The following is a 10,638-nucleotide window of genomic DNA, read 5'->3' on the forward strand; positions in this document are numbered from 1 at the left end:
TGGTATATGTCCATTCACATAGAAAAGAAAACACGCATAAAACATATGGAAACAGTACTTGCTAACGTAACTATACTCGTGCACCCATCACCGCTGTACTCGACAAACCTTGCACCTGTACCTACCTGCAGAATTCACAATTTACAAAAAAAATATAGAAAAATAGTCATGTACTGCTCTTGCTGCCTAAGTTGTACTCGTGCGCCTTTCACCTCTGTTCTCGACCCTGTTGGTATATGTCCATTCCCAAATAACAGAAAACATGCGGAGAACATATGTAAACACTCATGTACTCCTATTGCTAACTAAGCTGTGCTTGTGCATCCATCACTCTGTACTCGACATATCTTACACTTGTACCTACCTGCAGAACCGATAGTTCGCAGGTAAATATAGAGAAATAGTCATGTACTCCTCTTGCTGCCTAAGATGTACTCGTGCGCCTTTAACTGTTGTACTCGACCCTGATGGCACATGTCCTTTCCCAAAGAACAAACAACATGCAGAAAAGACAGGGAAACACTACTGTACTTCTCTTGCTTGCGAAGATGTACTCGTGAACCCATCACCGCTGTATTCGACACGCCTTGCACGTGTACCTTTTTTCAGAAACCCACAATTTGCAGACATAAAAATAGAAACAGTCATTTATTCCTATTGCTGCCTAAGATGTACTCGTGCGCCTTTCACCGTTGTAGTCGACCCTGTTGGCACATGTCCATTCCCAGAGAACCAAAAAAAAACGCATAAAACATAGGGAAACATTACTGTACTCCTCTTGCTAACGTAACTGTACTCGTGCACCCATCACCGCTGTACTCGACAAACCTTGCACCTGTACCTACCTGCAGAATCCATGATTTACAATAGAGATATAGAGAATCAATCATGAGTTCCTCTTGTTGCCTAAGCAGTACTCGTGCGCCCTTCACCGCTGTACTTCACCCTGCTGACACATGTCCATTCCCAGATAACAAGCAACGTGCAGAAAACACAAGGAAACACTCTTGTACTTCTCTTACTAACGAAGATGTACTCGTGCACCCATCACCGCTGTACTCGACACACCTTGCACCTTTACCTTTTTGCAGAACCCACAATTTGCAGACATAAATAGATAAACAGACATTTATTTCTCTTGCTGCCTAAGCTGTACTCGTGCGCCTTTCACCTCTGTTCTAGACCCTATTGGAATATGTCCATTCCCAAATGACAGAAAACATGCGGAGAACATATTGAAACACTCCTATACTCCTCTTGCTAACTAAGCTGTACTTGCGCATCCATCACTCTGTACTCGACAGATCTTACACTTGTACCCACCTGCATAACCGATAGTTCGCAAGTAAATATGGAGAAACAGTCATTAACTCTTCTTGCTGCCTAAAATGTACTCGGACGCCTTTAACTGCTGTACTCGACCCTGCTGGCGCATGTCCTTTGCCAAAGAAAAAAAACAACATGCAGAAAACACAGTGAAATACTCTTGTACTTCTCTTGCTGGCGAAGATGTACTCGTGAACCCATCACCGCTGTATTCGACACACCTTGCACCTGTACCTTTTTTGTGTACTTGTTCCGTGATAGAAATGTACTTTATTCTTGTTAGGTGTTGTGCTTATGCCTTTTCCTCGTTGTACTTACGCCTTGAAATGTGGCGTACTTGGGACTCTTCTGTCATCGTACTTACGCCTTGTTTTTGTATGACGGGGAACATTCACAGTTCTTTGGTACCACTTTGTTGCCTGTGGCGGTGATTGAATTTATTAATAAAATAATGAGCGAGTAATGCGCATGTTCCATGGGGAACTGGAAACGATTAGTCAATAATCTACTTAATCCTCATTGAATTTGCACTCGTGACTGGTGCCGTGGAGTGTGGAAGAGTCCTGCGAGTTAGATTCTTTCCTTTCGCATTCCCGACTTTTCTTTCACTTTTATTCACTGATGAGTGGGTCAACATAAAGCCAACATAAAATGGGTCCCGCGGGTTAGTGACTCGAAGCCACTATTTGATATGTAAAATTGCGCCGTTGAGACGTCGTACTAGAAGCATCTGATGTTTTTCTCTCCGACTCCGCCGGTTAAATATTCTTTTATGTTCCTCCCTTGTTAGGGTTTCCGTCTTCGCTCCACTCATCTTCCTCGTCTCCGCACCGCTCTCTGGTCACCATTTTCCCTTCCAGGTTAGGGTTTCCATCTTTGCTCCGTTCATCCTTCTCGTCTCCGCTCCGCTCTCTGGTCACCATATTCCCTTCCTGTATAGGGTTTCTGTAATATGTTCATTTATTTGTTTCTTATTCTGCCTCATAAATTCATTTTGTAATCTTATAGATATATTGTTTCTCTTTCTGATGTAGTCCTTATTTTCGTTTCCTCTCTATTCCTCTTAAACTTTTTCTCGGACATCCTCTGTCTCTCTCGCTTTCTAGCTGCCTCATTTTGATCTATTTATTCCAGATCTGTATCTATTTCTTATTTCTAAACTGCGATTTTTTGTAGATGAGGAGTTTACGAACCCTAGATTTATCTTTTTTATATTAATAGCATGCTCGTTTGTTGCACTATTTCTTGTTCAAGTTAGTTGGAGGCATCATTTCCTGCTCTTCCAAAACATTAGTTTGTTCGGTTTTTTATATGGGTCCAAATGATATTTGATCTTTATTTTCATTATTCTTTCTTGTGGTGTTGTAGAAGCTGGAAGATACAGAGCACGGTTTTGGGATGTATTCTGGTGAAGCTTCAAAAAGGCCTAATATTGAAGATGTAGTTGATTTCGGAGAAGCTTCAAAGAAGCCTAAGGTTGAAGATGCAGTTCATGTTGGAGAAGCTTCAAAAATCACTAAGGTCGAAGATTCAGTTGATGTCGGAGAAGGTTTAAAGACCCCTAAGGTCGAATATGCAATTGATATCCCCAAGGTATTTGTTTAGTTCTTATTATTTTAATCATCTTGCATAGGAATATACACTCTTACTAACTTTGATCTATCTTGTTTGTAATTTTCAATTTTCAAGAATCTTCTAGCAGTTACGGAAATTCCAAGGATTACAATGGATATGCTTGGAATTGATGTTGGTCTTGTCGATACAATTGGAGAAGCTACGTTTAGTAAATGCAGCTTTTTTACCAGCACATTCGTTGTCGCTCATGGTTTGAACAAGTTTCTTGGTCACACAAAGTTCCTTGCCATGGAGAACTACCGTCATGGAAGTGTTCTTGTCAAGTTTCAAGACCCAAACGACCTGCAGAAAGTTATTGGCCACGTATTCAATTACGACTATTTTGGACCCTTCCATGTGAGACAAGTTTACTATGTTGAAGCTCAGCCTACTGATTATGCAGAGATGTTAGATGCTTTTGTATCCATTTCCAGCCTCTGAACTTGTGTGTGGGAAACTGTTATAACGTGTCGTGTTGGTTATGGTTATCTTGTAAAGACTTTATTGTGTCGTGTTGGTTATGGTTATCTTGTAAGACTTTATGTTGTGTTGAGTACAATTTAATGTACCATGTACATGGTACTTGACTTAAATTATCTTCTGTTTGTTGTTGTACTCTCCTCCTATTTATCCATGCTTTATAGTTCAGTTTAGCTAGTATCTGTGCAATTTACAAAAAAATACATATAAACAGTCATGTACTGCTCTTGCTCCCTAAGCTGTACTCGTGCTCGTTTCACATCTGTTCTCGACCCTGTTGGCATATGTCTATTCCCAAATAACAGAAAACATGCGGAGAACATATGTAAACACTCCTGTACTCCTATTGCTAACTAAGGTGTGCTTGTGCATCCATCACTCTGTACTCGACGGATCTTACACTTGTACCTACCTGCAGAACCGATAGTTCGCAGGTAAATATACAGAGAAACAGTCATATACTCCTCTTGCTGCCTAAGATGTACACGTGCGCCTTTAACTGCTGTACTCGACCCTGCTGGCACATGTCCTTTCCCAAAGAAAAAAACAACGTGCAGAAAACACAGTGAAATACTCTTGTACTTCTCTTGCTGGCGAAGATGTACTCGTGAACCCATCACCGCTGTATTCGACACACCTTGCACCTGTACCTTTTTTGTGTACTTGTTCCGTGATAGAAATGTACTTTATTCTTGTTAGTTGTTGTGCTTATGCCTTTTCCTCGTTGTTCTTACGCCTTGAAATGTGGCGTACTTGGGACTCTTCTGCCGTCGTACTTACGCCTTGTTTTTGTATGACGGGGAACATTCACAGTTCTTTGGTACCACTTTGTTGCCTGTGGCGGTGATTGAATTTATTAATAAAATAATGAGCGAGTAATGCGCATGTTCCATGGGGAAGTGGAAACGATTAGTCAATAATCTACTTAATCCTCATTGAATTTGCACTCGTGACTGGTGCCGTGGAGTGTGGAAGAGTCCTGCGAGTTAGATTCTTTCCTTTCGCATTCCCGACTTTTCTTTCACTTTTATTCACTGATGAGTGGGTCAACATAAAGCCAGCATAAAATGGGTCCCGCGGGTTAGTGACTCGTAGCCACTATTTGATATGTAAAATTGCGCCGTTGAGACGTCGTACTAGAAGCATCTGATGTTTTGCTCTCCAACTCCGCCGGTTAAATATTCTTTTATGTTCCTCCCTTGTTAGGGTTTCCGTCTTCGCTCCGCTCATCTTCCTCGTCTCCGCACCGCTCTCTGGTCACCATCTTCCCTTCCAGGTTAGGGTTTCCATCTTCGCTCCGCTCATCCTTCTCGTCTCCGCTCCGCTCTCTGGTCACCATATTCCCTTCCTGTATAGGGTTTCTGTAATATGTTCATTTATTTGTTTCTTATTCTGCCTCATAAATTCATTATGTAATCTTATAGATATATTGTTTCTCTTTCTGATGTAGTCCTTATTTTCGTTTTCTCTTTATTCCTCTTAAACTTTTTTCTCGGACACCCTCTATCTCTCTCGCTTTCTAACTGCCTCCTTTTGATCTATTTATTCCAGATCTGTATCTATTTCTTATTTCTAAACTGCGATTTTTTGTAGATGAGGAGTTTACGAACCCTAGATTTATCTTTTTTATATTAATAGCATGCTCGTTTGTTGCACTATTTCTTTTTCAAGTTAGTTGGAGGCATCATTTCCTGCACTTCCAAAACATTAGTTTGTTCGGTTTATTATATGGGTCCAAATGATATTTGATCTTTATTTTCATTATTATTTCTTGTGGTGTTGTAGAAGCTGGAAGATACAAAGCACTGTTTTGTGATGGATTCTGGTGAAGCTTCAAAAAGGCCTAATATTGAAGATGCAGTTGGTTTTGGAGAAGCTTCAAAAAAGCCTAAGGTTGAAGATGCAGTTCATGTTGGAGAAGCTTCAAAAATCCCTAAGGTCGAAGATGCAGTTGATGTCGGAGAAGGTTTAAAGACCCCTAAGGTCGAAGATGCAATTGATATCCCCAAGGTATTTGTTTAGTCCTTATTCTTTTAATCATCTTGCATAGGAATATACACTCTTACTAACTTTGATCTATCTTGTTTGTAATTTTCAATTTTCAAGTATCTTCAAGAACGAGTTACGGAAATTCCAAGGATTACAATGGATATGCTTGGAATTGATGTTGGTCATGTCGATACAATTGGAGAAGCTACGTTTACTAGACGCAAGTTTTTTACCAGCACATTCGTTGTCGCTCATGGTTTGAACAGGTTTCTTGGTCACACAAAGTTCCTTGCCATGGAGAACTACTATCATGGAAGTGTTCTTGTCAAGTTTCAAGATCCTAACAACTTGCAGAAAGTTATTGGCCACGTATTCAAATACGACTATTTTGGACCCTTCCATGTGAGACAAGTTTACTATGTTGAAGCTCAGCCTACGGATTATGCAGAGATGTTAGATGCTTTTGTATCCAATTCCAGCCTCTGAAGTTGTGTGTGGGAAACTGTTATAACGTGTCGTGTTGGTTATCGTTATCTTATAAAGACTCTATTGTGTCGTGTTGATTATGGTTATGTTGTAAGACTTTATTTTGTTGAGTACAGTTTAATGTACCATGTACGTGGTACTTGACTTTAATTATCTTCTGTTTGTTGTTTTCTTGTCATGTTTTCTGCTGTATGTTATAGGTAAAGATGCTTAGGTTATAGAGTACTGTTGTTTTAATGAGACGAGCACGTCTCCAGCACGAGTAGGAGTACTGGATTATCCCTGGTTGTTTTCGTTAATACTTTCGATTCTGCGGGGTATGTACTGGTTCCAAGAGTGTCAAGTACATTTTTGCAGCAGAGACGGGTGCAGCTGTACCATTAATAGGAGTGCCAGATAATTTCTGTTGTTTTATTGTCAAGTTTTTTCAAGTATGTCGTAGGTACAGGTGCTTATGGTATAGGGTACAGTTGTTTCAATGAGACGAGTACATCTGCAACACGAGTAGGAGTACCAGATTATAAGTGGTGGTTTTCGTTATTATTTTACATTTTGTGGGGTAGGTACTGGTGCTATGAGTGTCGAGTATATTTTTGCAGCAGAGACGGGTTCAGCTGTACCATTAATAGGAGTGCCAGATAATTTATGTTGTTTTATTGTCAAGTTTTTTTCAGTATGACGTAGGTACAGGTGCTTATGGTATAGAGTACAGTTGTTTCAATGAGACAAGTACATCTGCAGCACGAGTAGGAGTACCAGATTATAAGTGGTGGTTTTCGTTATTATTTTACATTTTGTGGGGTAGGTACTGGTGCTATGAGTGTCGAGTACATCTTTGCAGCAGAGACGAGTGCAGCTGTACCATGAATAGGAGTGCCAGATAATTTCTGTTGTTTTCCTGTCAGGATTTCTGCTGTGTGTCGTAGGTACAGATGCATGTGGTTTAGAGTACAGTTGTTCTAGTGGGACGAGTACATCTGCAGCACGAATAGGATTACCAGACTATATACTAGGGAGGTATATTTTCTAAGTGTGTCGAGTACATCTTTGCAGCATAGACGAGTGCATCTGTACCATGAACAGGAGTGGCAGATAATTTATGTTTTGTTATTTTGTGGTGTTTTCTCTTTTCTGTTGTAGGTACGGATGCTAATGGTGTAGAATACAATAATTCTATTGAGACGAGTACATTTGCGGCACGAGTAGTAGTACCAGATTATATGTGGTGGTTTTCGTTATTATTTTCCATCCTGCGGTGTAGGTACTGGTGTTAAATGTATCGAGTACATTTCTGAAGTACATACAAGTACATATGTACCATTAATAAGAGTGCCAGATAATTTCTGTTATTTTCTTGTTAGGTTTTCTCTTCCATGTCGTAGGTACAGATGCTAATGGTATAGAGTACAGTTGTTCCACTCAGACGAGTACATCTGAATGACGGGTAGGAGTACCAGATTATATCTGCGGCATGAGTGTCAAGTCTTGTCTGATGGTAGGTACAGGTGCTAAGGTTGCAGAATACAGTGATTCTATGGAGACGATTACACCTTTGGCACAAGGAGGATTACTAGAATGTATATGTTGATTTCCATTAATATTCCCGCTTTCCATTTTGGTTTAGTACTGTTAGCTTGGTTCTACGTTAATTTATGCAACCCGCACAGTAGCTATAGATGAGAGAGCAAAATTGTATTGCACACACAAACACACATAATAGCTGCATAATTTAAGGCAATCGGTGAACACAAGTAAATATGTCCAACATATTCAGCAAATATAATAAGCACATAACTTAATCTACCAGTTTATAAATAAAGCTCCATCCTTCTTGTAATCTTCCTCATTCATCGTCGGAAACTACAATCACTTCTTTGCAGCCTTCACCTGGCGTGTCACACATGCATCTCCTTGCACGTGCACTATCCCTGTTGATTTTATCATTGATTGCTTGCTTTTTGGATTGTGCAACTCCCATCAACATATCAATGGTGAAGACAACATCATCTTTCCTCTGTTGTATTGCACCGGGAGTTGCTTCGGGGTATTTTAGGCTGTCCAGTGACTCCAGGCTGGCATAGTAGAGGTTCCTCTCATCCTCGTCCACTGGAATTAGATCCTCCATGTGCATGAAGTCTCTGTATTTTTCATCATCGTCAGATTCTGATTCACTGTCCCTTGGTAGCATTGCTTCATCACCATCATCATCATCACCATCATCACCATCATCACCATCATCATCGTCATTGTCATCAGCATCGCCTCCTTGCACAACATTATCTGAGTGATATTCCTGTTCTTCATCACTTATGACAATCAGTTCAAGCTCCTCATGTTCATGATGGGTGCTCATGATTTCCTCATCTTTATCATGCTCTTTCTTTTTATCCATGGCGTACGGATCCTTGTTGAAGCTTGATTCAATTGCCTGCATTTATTGAATAACAGTCGTAGTTTATATAAATTATTTGAGTTTGTCTTAGTAGGCACTTGTACTACTGTAGATAGTGAACCCACACATCTGATTTAACTGCGTTGTGATGTACATTGATTTCAAGACAGGTAGATTAAATTCAAAACAGCACAATGTAATATATTTATCATGACAGAACAATTATACATATCATTTTATTTTTTGGAGAAAACAACTCATATAATATATACTCTAGAAGTACAATAAAATCACTTACTCATAAATTTATCCTGTGCAAATGTAACGATATTATCTGAAATTATAACTAATCAACATAGCAGTTTTTGTTTTAAAAGTTCAACAAGAACATATAATACTGAGCCGTCGTTTTCGATTTACCTCATTAGCTGTCTCCTGGGCACATGACTGTTTGGGAAGAACCACAGTAGGAACGCGTCTGGAAGTTCTTCTAATTGGCGAACAGGAGGAGAGGGATGCCATCCTTAGGAAGGGAGAAAACCCGATGAACGATGCAGATCTTACTTTGATTGATCTGGGGGGGTCAGGGTATGTTCGTGTGGAGACTCCCGTTCTTGAGCGGCGGTATGGCAAGACATGGGTGGAGATTTGCGCGCGGGAGCGGCGGCATGGATTCATTCGGCGAGGGATCTGTATGATTGATGGGAGGTACGGAATATGGCGCGGAGGGATCGGTGTGGTAGATCGCCTCCTCCATCGGCTCTCCATAGCTACCCGCGACATCGATTTTGCTCACGGATTTGCGATGATATGATGAGTTTTGTGTCGAATATGGAGATGAAACTAGGGTTTGGTAAGAGTTGTCTTCCTTCACGCGTGGGCGTGTGTCGTAGCGACATGTGGCATAAATAGAAGTCCACAACGTTTGGTGGGAAAATATTCGTGGACTCTCCTTTTTCCCGCCAATGAATAATGGGATGTAGATCCCGCATCCTGGAGTTGTTTTCCGTTTTATCTAGCGTAGGTACATTTTCAAAAGGGTGACGAGTACGGCGATGATGGCTAGTCGAGTATAGTTGAAACTAGGATTTGGTTTGGTAAGAGTTGTTTCTCTGGAAATATTTCTGTTTTTTCTAGCGCAGATATAGGTGCAACGCTTGTGAAGTACAGGCTTGGCGTAGAAACGACTACAATATCCGCACCGATAGGGGCACGGTATTGTGTTTTTTTTTCATTTATCTGAAAGATTTCCGTTTTCTCCAACGCAGGTACATGTTCGGTGTGGTGATGAGTACGGCGGTGACGGCTAGTCGAGTACAGGTTCCGCACCAAGAGGAGTACATGTCTGTGTTTCTCTATCGCAGGTACAGGTTCATATGCGTGTCAAGTACACCGGTGATGTAGAACCGAGTACATGTTTCGCACCAAGTGGAGTACTTGATTTTGTATCTTTCCGTTTTCTCTAGCGCAGGTACAAGTGTAAAAGCGTGTCGAATACAGTAGTGACGGGGAGTCGAGTACAATCTAGGTAGGAAGAGGAGTACATGACTGTGTCTCTCATTTTTCTCTAGCGTAGTTACAGGAAGAAATGGACGACCAAGATGGGCAGTCCGATGAGATAGATTTTGTGAATGATCGTATATTAGGAAACATTATACTAGTATAATAACTGTATAGTGTTGTAACTACGGTGTTCTTTTATTGCAACAAATAAATAACGCATATTTTGTTCAATTAACTATTTTGTTTAATTAACTAAAACATGGTTAATAAAATCTGTTTCTTATCCGGACCCACGTGACAGCCTTACTCTGCCATTTCGTCGCCTCCGTCTTTACGCCCACCGTCTTCCTCCCGCACCCGCAAAACTTCGCAGTTTTGAAAGCAGAATAGAATTGGGGAAAACCGCAAGAGCGTCGCCGGAGAAGCCGCCGCCCCGAGGAGGAGGATCCTTTGCCTCCCATAACTGTTGCGCAGGGTATCAGCTGAATCACCCGTACCTACTCTGCTGCTTTGCTCCGTTCGCGTCGGCCCTTATCGTGATGGAATTGTTTTGTGGGTCCCGCCGCTGCTGGTCTAGGGTTTCATAGTCGCCGCCTGAGCCCAAGGTCTGCACCTGCAACGAGATGTCGTCATTTTCGCGATCATCCCCGCCGTTAAATCCTGGTACACTGCTCCGTTGTATAATTTTAAGAAACCCTAGGGCGTAATAGTTTTTGGATTGTTGAATATTCCAAATTCTTCTTTATTGTTTCCTTAGTACTACGGTGCTTCAGATTCGCGTGATCGGCAATTTGATTTTGGCTGTATGTTGTGTTCTGGTTTGTTAATACTTGAGGCCCGCCTTGATT

The sequence above is a fragment of the Lolium perenne genome, chromosome 1 (assembly GCF_019359855.2).
Source record: "Lolium perenne isolate Kyuss_39 chromosome 1, Kyuss_2.0, whole genome shotgun sequence".
NCBI lineage: Eukaryota > Viridiplantae > Streptophyta > Magnoliopsida > Poales > Poaceae > Lolium > Lolium perenne.